Here is a 13,603-nt window from a genome sequence, read left to right as displayed (position 1 = left end):
AAACAAGGCGGCCCAGGGCAAGCCTCGCAGAGAAAGTCACAGTGTTCAGTATGGACTGACAACCTTACCTCACTAAGCAGGACTAGCTCAGGGAACCACTTTTTCCCACCATCTGCTCTGACTCCTATTCTCCTATTGACATTTTAGTCAGGTGTCACCTGCTGATGGTCTTCGGAATCCCATATTGGAACAAATCCCATATTCATCTTGGCTTGTTCGTGTCACGGTGATCTGTATCATCAATCCCTGATACTTCTCTTTCCATACTAATAGTTTTCCAAAGCTTAGTCTTTAAAGTCCACTGTGTCTCAGTAACTTTGGCTATTTCTATAACTATTTACTAGAACACAGTTACATACAAAGAGCCACACTCTCCTCCATTGCATGCACTTTCAAAATAATCTTTTAAATCTCTCTTTTTGGCAATGGGAGAGTTGTGTTTTAACAGCATTATGCATGGCGTGTTCACTCTAAATCACAGGAGTAGCCACCATTTCTGAATGGCAACACATGATATACAGTTGGTGCTCTGTAAATATTTATTGACTATGTAACCTCTCCTGTATCATACAACATGCAGCATAATCCTCCTTTCAACCTTACAAGGCGGGACTTACAGTCCTTATTTTATAGGCAATAAACCAGGCTGGGAAAGACTGAATCATCTCCCTGAGATTACACAGCTAATAAGCATAAAGGCAGGAGCTCTGCAAAACTTGGGTCCCCCTCCCCAGCAAGGTACATCTGGAGCTGGTGGCTTCATCCACTCCCTATTCCCCAACTCCCCACTCTGGCAAAAGATTATCACAGTACTTCTCCTAATTTGGTCAGAGCAGCTAAGGGATAAATCATGCCTTCCTGGGTGTTTTTTTATAACCTGATAATCTATACTACATTTGGATTTGAAAAAGACACCTCATTAAAAGTAAAGTGGATATTATTTAGAATTCTTTGAAAATGAACCATTCTAAGTTTAAAAAAAAATATTTCTAAGTAGCTAACCTATTAAATATGTTTTAATAGAAACACTTTAAAATATACCATGAATCTTATATATAAGACACTGAGTGAACATTGGATAATATCTTCACTACTCAGGACCATCATTGGGTCATTAACTACTCACTGTGTTCAGTATGTGCTTGTGAATAGAGATGAACATATAGTGTGTCCTATGAAGATAACAGGCCTATAAAAAGTCCACTCAATCAGGACACGCGATGACTGACCTGTTCCTTTCACATAAAAGCAAAGGAAAATGTACCTGGCAGTCAGACATTGCAGCAGAGCTACCTTTCTGCCAAATCAGTGATGATGGCAATGAAGATGATGATGGTGCTGACATGGACCATGGCAATGACCATATAATGATGATGATGATGGTAGCATTTGTTGGGTGCTTGTTACATGTCAAAACCAGTATCTAGTCATTTATATAAATTTTCTCATTTAATCATTCAATTTTATCAGGTAAGAACTGATTCTTTTCTCTTTTTCTATTTTACAGATAAAGAAACTAAGTTACAGAGAGAGTAAATAACTCTTCTCAAGTCACCAAGAAACCTGCAGAACTCATTAAAGACTCATACAATCTAATGCCAGGACACTGTTTTAACCACTACACTCTACTGTCTCAAACTGAAGAATAAAGCAATCTTTATATGGTCACCTTCCAGAAAGTAATTATTTTATTCACTGTTGCTTTCTTTAAAAAAAAAAAAAAAAAAAAGATTTTATTTATTTATTCATGAGAGACAGACGGGGGCGAGGGTGGGCAGAGGGAGAAGCAGGCCCCATGCAGGGAGCCCAATGTGGGACTCAATCCCGGGACTCCAGGATCATGCCCTGGACCCAAGGCAGTCGCTAAACCACTGAGCCACCTAGGGATCCCCCATTCACTGTTGTTTTCTGTTCACCATCAATCTGAGCAGCAAAGAACATCAGCTAATGTTGACTAGCTAATGAAGCCAATCAAAGACAAGCCGTCTGGGGCTCATACTCACCTGGAGAGACATACAGCGTAGTGGTGAAGAGTCTGGACTCTGGAGCCAGGGCACCTTTGAATCTAGGCTTTTCTTCTTACTAGCTGTGTGACCTAGGGCAAGTTACATAACTACTCCGTGCTTTAGCTTTAAGAAGTGATAATAACTATTTAGTTCATTGAGACATTGCAAGGATTAAATAAGTAGTTTACATGCAAAGTGCTCTAAATAGTGTCTGGAAAATATTAAGAGCTCAAGAAACAAGCTATTAGTGCTTCATCTACACTAATGATGACGAAAGCAGCAGCCCGAGTGGCTCAACGGTTTAGTGCCACCTTCAGCCCAGGGCCTGATCCTGGAGACCCGGAATCGAGTCCCACGTCGGGCTCCTTGCATGGAGCCTGCGCGCGCTCTCTCTCTCTCTCTCTCTCTCTGTTGTAAATAAATAAATAAATAAATAAATAAATAAATAAATAAATAAGAAAGCTATCCTCGCAATATTATTACACAAATTTTTTTATTTATTTTTTAAAAGATTTTATTTATTTATTCATCAGAGACACACACAGAGAGAGAGAGAGAGAGAGAGAGAGGCAGAGACACAGGCAGAGAGAGAAGCAGGCTCCATGCAGGGAGCCCAACGTGGGACTCGATCCCGGGTCTCCAGGATCACGCCCTGGGCCAAAGGTGGTGCTAAACCTCTGAGCTACCCGGGCTGCCTGGGATAGTTTTCTTTAACAAATTTGGCAACTGGAAAATCCATCATAACAGAAGGAAATCAGAACACACTTTACAGGGATTCCAGGAAGCTTATACTTGAAGTCAAGCAACCTGAGATCAAGGCTTAATTAAGTGACCCTTAATGTCACTTAATCATAATCATCTCTCAGATGTGCCAGAAGATCCTGAAATCTCCCATGGGTTTGCCCTTGCATCTTGGGGCACATGTGCCTTATGCAGAAACTAGTAAATGACTTACAATGTTCAGCAAATGAGTGTTGCCTCTGCTGATTAGTCTGTTCTCAGCATTTTGTATTAACATGCCCATGTTCAGAATAGTTAATGAAATATATATATTCTAGACCATTTTATTTTGGTGCTAAACTTGGACTTCAACTATCTATAAAAACTTTACCAAAATTAGTTATATAATCTTTGAGTTCTTATACAAAATACAATAAAGATAATCGCAAATAAACCATGACATTTTCAGTCTCAAGTGTATATACTGTGAGGAAAGCAAAGGCATGGAAGACATAATCTCAGGCTTAAAGAGTTTATATCTAGTTGAAAGAACAAGACTCAGACCACAAACAGATTACTGACCACAGAAGGGGGAAAAGCCAAATAACTGACAGATTTACAAATGCTGTAAGACTGAAGAGGAAAGAAAAATAAAAGTGAGTTGGTGAAATCAAAGTGGATTTTGTATAAAAATTGGGACTAACTCCTGAAAAATTCACAACCTGTAAACTTGGACTCATTCTCTAACCCTAAAATGAAATTTCCTTCCAATGCAATAACTCCTGTTGAGCGTGCCTTTGTGGAATTTTGTGTTCAGAAGGATTCTGAAGGCTAATGTGGAATCATTGATGAGAAAGAATTCTATAATTGGTATTAACATCTACAGGGAAGCAGAATGGAGGAGAACCCACCTCCATCCTTTTTGACCAGCTCTGCTTCCTACTCTTCTGTTGTTCCTTTGGAGCTACTAGCTACTGAACTCTCTCCCTCTGCTCTTCCTCTTTTCTCATCTTCTCTCATTTTTCTCAGTTTTTCTAGAAAATCAACAAAGTTATCTCTTTTTTTTCTTTTCTTTCTTTTTTTTTTTTCTGTTAGTAAACCAACTAAACACCATATCCCATTCAATCCTCAAGCTTCAGATGTTCTCAGCTATCTCTAGCAACCAGTCCCTCACCCCTGGTTTTGCAATTTGAGAACCCAAATGTTTATCACTGTGATCACTGGCATATCAACTACTTAGCTTTACATGATGAAAAGAGCATAAAGGTTGCAAATTCTGACACAACAAACCACCCAAGCTAATGTCTGCTTCACCCAGATCCATAGAACCCATAGAATGTGAGAGCAGGAAGAGACCTTAGAAATGTTTAATTTTGGGGATCCCTGGGTGGCTCAGAGGTTTAGCGCCTGCCTTCAGCCCAGAGTAGGATCCTGGAGTCCTGGGACTGAGTCCCTCATCGGGCTCCCTGCATGGAGCCTGCTTCTCCCTCTGCCTGTGTCTCTGCCTCTGTGTGTGTGTGTGTGTGTGTGTGTGTGTGTGTGTGTGTGTGTGATGAATTAATAAATAAAATCTTTAAAAAATAAATGTTTAATTTCTTCTTTATTTGAAGGAGGATGACATGTCCAGGAAATCAAGTCACTTTCCCAAGGAAAACACATAGATTTTATAATGGAAACAGGGCTAGAACATAGAACTTCTAAACCCATAACCTTTTGAATGTATTGCTCAAATTCCCTGTTGATACCCTGTCAAAAAAAAATTATCTACAAGATATGCCACCTTGCTGGTCTATTCAATCTGCATTTCTTTTTCCTGCTCTTTCATACACTCTGCTTAACAGCTTCTAGTAGGCTCTTGAAATGCATTTGTATTTTTATCAGCACTCATCTCTTAGGGGTCTGCATCTTAGACCCCTAACACATTTTCATCCAAGCACTGCATGTTATATGTGTCTACTTCTTGGCTTCTCAATACCTGGCATGAACCACATTATACTAATGGTCAAATAATTCTTTACTAAGCCCATACGATCTGCAACAATGCAGTAGGGTAAGCCTATTTTCTGAGGTCTATAAAACTGAGGTATTAATGTTCTGTATACCTGATGGTTAGTGTTTTCATGAATTCATACAGGTGCTTCAAAGTTGTGTTTGTTGCATCTAGTTAACGCTGGCATTTGTTGGAGATCCGTAAAAACAGCAATGATAGGCACCATTTATTGGGTACTTACTATCTGCCAGGTACTGAAATAGGTACTCCCCATCCATTATCTTACTTAATCATCTCAATAACCCGGAATCTAGACGTTATTGCCTCCATTTTACAGATTGGAACAAAGTAGAAGCAATTCAAAAAAGTGTGAAATCCCTTGGAGTGCTTTTGGTTTTGGGTTTTTTTTTTTAAGATTTTTATTTATTCATGAGAGACACACAGAGAGAGGCAGAGACACAGGCAGAGGGAGAAGCAGGCTCCCTATGGGAAGCCCAATGTGGGACTCGATCCCAGGATCCCAGGATCACAATCTGAGCCAAAGCCAGAAGGTCAACTGCTGAGCCACCCAGGCACCCCTCCCTTGAGATTAAAAAATACCATCTCCCTCCTTTGAAAAAATATATTTTTTCAGGGCTACCTGTTGAGATACAAAGGATGCAACTGCCAAGCAGTTCGGGCAGATCTCTCAGAAAAGGGGTTTGATTTTCACGTCCTCAGTCCTCTTGTGACCAAATAAGCCCAACAAATTGCAGGGCACCCTCAATGATGCTAAAGACTTCTCTTTAGCTGGAACGCACTGACCCAGACCATGGTTGAACCTGTGACCCATCACTTCATTAGTACTGGCTTCTAACTGTTCTGTCCCAGACAAATTTACATAATGACAAGGCTGCAGAATACATACTTTAAAAGCCTTCAAAGAAAACAGTTTACTCTCTATAAATATCAGTTTTCACACCTCAAAACCATTTCCTAGACCCTTTATTCCAAATAGAAATTGCTTGAAAAATGAATACAGGACATTTAAGTGGTTCTTGTTGAGGCTTGCAATGGGATGTTTATGCCTATTTATAAGCTTCTGTCATCAGAAATCTGGGTGCCACTATGGTATCTCACTCAGTCTGTCCCGTTTTGATGAGGAGAAAAATGCAAACTACTCTCTTCTCTACTCCCCTTTTCACAAGGTTAGCTAGCACTTTGAGCCAGTAGCAATTGAAAGCTAGTAGCTAGAAAGTAATTTACTTCTTTGAGTCTCACTCTTCAGAGCCAGTACAATCTGAGCACATTTTTGCACCAAAGACATTAAGGGAGAATTCCTTTTCAAGTGGTTATTCTTGAATTCATTTACTTTTGACACACACAATGAAATCCCAATTCTCCTGCAGGCTGCAGTGCCTTTGTTTGCTATTTTGTGCAGTCTATCTCCCTCCATCTTTGAATGAACAGCTGCAGAATTTCAGAAACTTGTGAGTGCTTCCTCAAGATGGACTATTACCACCAGAACTTCGCCAGCTAATGATTTTTCAATCACCATTTTGCTGTTTCCTTTCTCAAAAGAGTAAAAGTGACAGAAGTTCCTCATTTTTTTTTTAAAGATTTTATTTATTTATTCATGAGAGACACAGAGAGAGAGAGGCAGAGACACAGGCAGAGGGAGAAGCAGGCTCCATGCAGGGAGCCCAATGTGGGACTCGATCCCGGGTCTCCAGGATCATGCCCTGGGCCGAAGGCAGGGGCTAAACCACTGAACCACCCAGGGATCCCCGAAGTTCCTCATTTTTAAACAGATTCCACAAAGCATCTGAATGGGTGGCAAGTGCACTTTCAAGTCACAAAACTATTTCTGATGAATGGCACTAACTATGATTTATAATGTGGTAAAAACCTGAAACAGCTCTTCAAATCTATAGATGACATTCCTGTTGGCTAGGGATCATTTTAAAAGCCAGAGGCAAGAGAAAAGGTGAATTTGCATTGCCCAGTTTAACTATGGGATCTCTACCAAGATGAATGACAAGAGCTCTGTGGAATGAGAAACACAGCCACGTCAACCACAAACAACAAACATGAATTCACAGAAGCATCACGTCTAAGCAAAATAATAATGCTAGGATGAGATCGTGGACTCTTTGAGTACCATCACCCATGTGCACACTGATTTTGAACAATTTATTTAATTGCTCCTTGCCTCCATCTCCTCATCTCTAAAATAGGGATGATCGTAAAATGCTTCTTTCATAGAACTGCTTGAGGGGTGCATGTGCTAAAAAATATCTCATGATGTCTCTCCCATTTTGATTAGGAGAAAAATGCAAACTACTATAGGCTTTTCTAAAAGACTTATACTTATTGTATGGCACATAGTAAATGCCAAATATATTTTAATTCCTATATATGAAATTGGAGGTCACCCAGAGGTTTAAATTAAAGTGAACTATAGCAGTGGATCGGCTCTATTATATCCAATCTTGTGCTTATGCCTAGTACCCGTCCATTTCAATACAGAAAATATAAAGCCACTCAGCATGGTTAATCAATCCTCTTGCAACTGCGACCAGCCTGGAGAAATACCTTTGAAGAACTACAAAAAAATTGGCAGACTTTTTCCCCCTCTTATCTTTGACTTTTTCAAATAAATCTCTTTTGGTGCTTCCTTTTCATTTCAAATGTTTTACCTTCAAAATATGTCTGTTTCCTTCTTGTTCTCAAATACAAAATGTATTTGCAGTACTGGATAAGTCATGTTTTATGATAAAGCATATGAAGAGCTAGATGTCTGCTGTTTAAACTGGTATCTTAGTACTTTAGAAAATTTGAATAATTATAATCTCAGTCTTCAACATTCACATCTTAACCTGAAAAATGTCAGAAAATACAACAATAATGTCATTATGTCATAGGAATTTATAAAAATGCTTTACAGAAATTTGGTACAGATTTAAACTGCTGGCAGGAGCAGCAAGTGTTTTATGCTTATACTTCTTTGAGGAAAAGCCTCCTAGATGGGCAGAACTAAAGATAAAAGGTGCCACTAGGACAGTCTAAGAAGAGATGCTTTCCAAAAATTTATGCCCACAGATATGGACATGCACATTCAATACAGGCAGGCATTTGTGAGCAACTATCAAGCAGGGGCATCTGGTAGATCAATCCCCCCCAACCCTAGTCAGGCTAGAACAGGAAATGAAAATGTCTCCCCAAATACCAGTGTGCCAGAAGACATAACGAGAAAGGCAGATCTAGACTATGAAACCACAACATCAAAGGCAAATTTATACTAAGAAGATTAGATAGGCAGATTTGCATCCAACTAGCTTCAGTCTGAAATAAGCCAATGTGGAAAAAGATTTCATTTTCAAATGTCCATTACAATTTCATTTAAGTACTAAGATCACCTCTAGAGAAATACAAAAGAAGCATAAGCCACAAATGCATATTTTTCTCTCTTAACCCAACAGTTTCACTCTGAAATCAGTAAAGAAAACTAAGGCAGACATCTGAGATTCTCACTCACATATACTCAATAAAGAAATATACATTAAGTTCCCACCGTGGGAGAAGCATCATCCAAAATTATTATTTCATAATCCACTAGATCTACATTTTAAAATTTAGTTATATTCTGCGTAAATGTTTACAGGTCAAAGGGAGATCAGACTTTAAAAAAAAAAAAAAAGATTCTGGCTTGAAACTGTCCATTACAACTGCTGTCAACCTGCAAGAGTTGTGAAAATGGATTCTCAGTTCAATGCATAGTAACTTTATAACCGCTAGGAGTTAGGAATTAGGCAGGAGAAGCAGGTCAAGGGTGTGAGACTGCTAACCCAGGGGAGTCGTACTTGAGACAGCCATAGGAAGGCTTCTGCAATCCTCCGAGTTACTGAAGCCAAGCACATGGTGTCAAAAAAGGCTGTCTCTCCCTGTGAGGGGGAAAAAAAAAAAAACTTGCAGAGTAGACAAAGGCACAAGAGAATGAAATTGGAAGTCTTCCGATGGCAAATTATTAATACCTTCTCTTTGAGAAATTGCAAGCAGGCAGAAAAAGGTCTAACCTGAAGAGAAGGATCAAAGATGAAAATAAAAGCTTTGATGCCCAAGTTGCTCTGCAGCCCCAAAGCACTGCGGAGCCAGGAGCGCAGCCAGGAAGATTGTTAACTCCAAAAAAAGTGTGGAATGAATTGGTTCCTTAATCCCTGGGAGGATACGGGAGTGGGATTAGGTAGTGATTAGCTGCTTCTGAAATTGAGTGATGCCATTTACTTTGGATTAGGCATTTATATTTCTTTAGATTTGGCTCTCAAGTTTTTACATCTCTAAAAATATATATGCCAATGGTGGTGATTAGTTGATGTAAATGTTTTATTTGAATAGAAATTTATTTCTCAAAAGAACATTATTGATTGGGTCACGTGGTATAAAGTGAGCCACAGCTACCCATCCTGGGGAAAGCTCAGCTGGGGCGGATCAGACAGTCACAGCCTTGCTGTGCCGTTCCTCCCAAGACAAGGACCCAAACTGCTGGCATAATGACTCAGAGAAAAAGAAACTGCCTTTTAAGTCTAATTTTGCAGCCTCAAACGCACAGCCACACGGCAAGTTTCTGATCACTCTGTTAATTTACTCATCCAATACATACCTTTAAAGCTGAATTTGTTTCGGGCTCCTGGCTGGGAGCCAGATACAAAGATGCTAAGGTTCCATCCTGGCTTCAAAACTGCCACCTAGAGATCACAGAACCTGAGACTCTGAAGTGATCTTGGGGATGGTGTTCCCTCCACTAGTCAGTGTAGCTTTGCAGTCTCCTTTACGCCAACCATACCACGTGGTCACTCATAATCTAGTTCTGTATCTTCAGCAAGAGGAAACTTTCTAGTTCCCTGGCTAAAAGTTATTCCTTTTTTTGTTAAAAAAAAAAAAAAAAAGTTAAAAAAAAAAAAAAACATAGAGCTGGGCTCAAAGTCATGCCACTAGATAAATCAACAAACAAACCAAGGGAAGAAATAATCGTTTTAATAAAGCCTCTAGAATTGGATCTCCTGCATTTTCCAAGTTGGAACTTGGAAAATGACATACATACATTCTCTTTGTTAATGATCAGATATCAAAAGATTGTCTTTAATGTGAAGGCCTGTTTAGAATCACAATATTGAGTCTCACCTACAGATTCCCAGATGGTTCCCACAGGTCACATTTCATAACCGAGATAAGCTAAAGCCAGAAGAAGTATGATGTAGTTTAAAGCCACAAAGAAATCTCCTGAAAGTCTATTTTCTGTCTGACCTTAACAACTTCTAGGACTCAACAGGGCCAGGATAATAAATCCTTTATTTCTACACAACAGGGTAGGGAAGTCAGAAAATACCTTTTAAAACAAATAGGGAATATTTTTACTATTATAACAGTAGACCTTTGGATATGATGGGGACTACCTTTCTTGATTTTTGAAATGTTGTATGGTTGCTGTTGTTGCCATTATTTTTCTTGAACATAGTCTTCACTATCCCATTATAGTAAAATACAAATGATCCAGAATAGTTGAAGACAGTTCTCATTCTCTTAACAATTTGATTACCTTAAGGTCACATACAGTTTAGAAGGATTTCAAAATATTTGAGAAGGCAATGAGACATTTATTACCAGCTTATGCCAAACAAATACTGTTTAAAGCTTCAGAGGGCACTTAACCATTTCTCTTAACCACCAAGAAAATTTCTTAGCCATTTGGAGCATTTCACTTTTGTGGTCAAAAGATCTGGTACAAAAAAAAAAAAAAGACCTGTACAAACGTCTGCTACAATGATTTGTTGAATTAATGAATAAATGAATGGATATATGTACTCAAGGATGAGTGACAAATATATATAGCACCTCCCACAGAGTTGCAGCACTAGCCTTTAAGTACCATCACGCCAGTGACTTCATTAAACTTCATTTTTTTCAGTTCAAAAATACCAACTATCATTTCCTATTTATTAAACTATGAGTCTTGTTCAGCTTTAATTCCTTTATTATCTAACTAACTTTTCTTATTTGTTAATTGGCTATGGAAGAGGCTTCTTCACCCTAAAGTATATTTGCCCTAATGTATTTATAAAATTTTAATCTCTGCTTGTAATGAACATTTTTTTCAAGTGACACTTGTACAAAACACGTTTCCTTCTTTAACTGTGCCTGAGTCATAAAGTGGGACTATCTAAATGAGAAAAAAAAAAAAACTTGAGGAAGGAAAAAAGACTTTGAATCACATTTTTCAAGATATACTCAATCTATTAACTTTTATATTTCCTGCAATAGCACATTAGTCTTAATTTCCATTTCCTCCAGTATTAATAGGATTTGTTTCCTTTCAATTTTAATATACATCTTGCTCACTCCTTACTTTTTATCTTTTTGCAATGTGGCTTTCAGGTGCCATCAGCATTTATACATAATTCTTTAAATTAGTAAGGAAGTTACCACTGAGATTGTCTGACATTAAGACTTTCTCTAACCCACTGCTAACTATACATTTATATAGTCCAGGTATTTGAGCTTTTCATTGTACTTTTTTTGTTTCTAGTTAAGTGGAAATTATCACAACTGATGTCTTATCTGAATATTTCCTTCTTGTATATGTAACTCAAGGCCAGCAACCACATGCTTTCTCCATTCTGTGAGGGGTCTTCTGTCCACAGTGGACATTTACTCACATTAGAACTAAAACAAAAAACAGTATTTCTCTACTAAAGTCCAAGTAAATGGAAAAGTAGCCACAACAACTTGTACGTAGACTCCAGGGGAAAAATAGTTTTAGTTTTCTCTTTAGGTATTCCTGACATGCTTTCAACCAGCTGTAATATATTCTTGCTTAATTCACAGATTTATTTTGACCCTTCTCCAAGGTCAGATGTAACATAAGCATCTCAACATTGCAGCAATTGCAGTATCCTAGAGAAGATTATTTGTGATAAATGAAAGCTACGCAGGGGTCACTAGAACTCACAACAGAACAAACATATCATCATCTCTTCTGTCAAAATGGAAAACATAGCCTTTATTTGAGTTACCTGACTAAATCTCCAGTTGTTAAATATTCTTTAGCATTTGTCTTTAAAATCATTACAATATCTTCAACAAATAGTCATTCAAAATACAGGAAGTCTCGTAAAACTTGAGGTCCCTTGTACTTTATCCTCCTACTCCCCCACATTCCCCAGTCTCCAGCATTGTTCAGAACTAACCAATGTTATTTTTGCACTTGCCTTCTGTGGCTTGCCATCTGATTCAATAAATGAGTGAGTTAAGCCATTACTTTCAACCCACTTAGGCAATGCAGACACTACTGTTCTTCAGCAACAGTGAGGAAAGCCCTCATCCAGTACCATCCTGCACAACTGGGCAGCCCTAGAATGCTACTTAATTCTCCTTGTGCCCCACACTCACTAGGAAGCAGAACAAAGATTCAAAGTACTTTATTTCTGAAGGAGAAAAAAAGCAAGAAGAGACTTTTCCTCTAACAGAGTTTAGCCAGCTAAGAAGTTATAGGGAACAACCCCCACAAAAGGTTACCCTCACTTGACACCAACTGCAAGTTCAGGGGGTTCCCAAAACCACCCTCATGTGCAACGATTTGTTAGAAGGACTCACAATCATCACTAAAAGCTATTGCATTAAAATCATCCAAGGAAAGAAGTGCATAGGGCAGAGTTGGAAAGTACCACCAGTAAAGCCTCCATTGTCCTCTGTGAAATCAGAGCATGTTACTCCCCTGGCATCACCATGTGCATAGACTGCTGCCAATCAGAGAAGCTCAGCTGAGTCCCATGTGTAGAGTTTTTACTGAGACTCCATTACATAGACGTGATTGATTGATTGATTGCCCATTTAGTTGATTTCAATCCCCAGTTTCCAGCCCCTTTAGTAATGACCCAAAGCCCCTACCAATGTTGTTAGTCTTTCTGGTGTGGCGAGAACTCCAACCAAAGACTATCCAAGTGTGTCCCGCCCTCACCTTAAGTCATACAGTTGGACGCAAAGCCCCTAACAGATATGATTGTTACGAGGGCTGAGAGATTACCTTCTAGAAGCTGAGGTCAAAGGGCAGAACTCTTTTTACATAAGGTCAAATTCTTTGTGCATCTTTCTCATTAGCTTTTGATTTGGAGCATTTATCTCAATGGTAAGCATATTCATTATGGTTGTAACTATGCCCTTAGGCATTCTGAAGGTCAAGGGATATTTATTTAATAAACTAGAGATTAAGAAAGCTAATTTATAGTGGAAATGCCTGCAGGTGAGAGAAGGGAGGGTAGTGGGTATAAAATGAAGCCAGGTTAGAAGCAGACCTTGGCATTATGAGTTTGAACAAACATAACAAGAGTTCTTTCCCTCACTGGCAATAATGAAGGAGTGAACTGCCAAAAACTACTACTACCTGCCTGGAAGGCAACAGACACAACTAGTTCTGCACCTCTGGGTGCAAAGAGCATGAACACATTTGGAGGGGTTCCTCAAAGCTCCCGCTACAAGACTTTCCCATCTGCTGACTGCCAGGACTGTGTCATCATTTAGGTTAAGCATTGTGTTGTCACTGCTAAAAAACAAATATGTTAAACTAGTAGTATCCATGAATAGTTTGATGTTGTTCGCTGGGAAAAGTAATGGAACTAAATTCTGATGGATGAAAAGGAGGAAAGGAAAAAAATATGAATTATGAAAATTGCATTGGGCAGTTGAGAGATGCCCCTGAATGGAGAGAGATGAGAAGGAATTCCCCAAACCCACTCTGCCTCCTCCCCTTCTCAGCTCCTCAAAAGAGGGGCTTCCAGGGGCCCATGGCAAGCCCTGCTTACCCCCCAGGTAGCTGGGCAACAACACCATAGAACACTAGAGCAAAGACCTGGGT

The sequence above is a fragment of the Canis lupus genome, chromosome 34 (genome assembly GCF_011100685.1).
Source record: "Canis lupus familiaris isolate Mischka breed German Shepherd chromosome 34, alternate assembly UU_Cfam_GSD_1.0, whole genome shotgun sequence".
Taxonomy (NCBI): domain Eukaryota; kingdom Metazoa; phylum Chordata; class Mammalia; order Carnivora; family Canidae; genus Canis; species Canis lupus.
The sequence above is the reverse complement of the archived record's forward strand: the minus strand, read 5'-3'. Positions refer to the sequence as shown.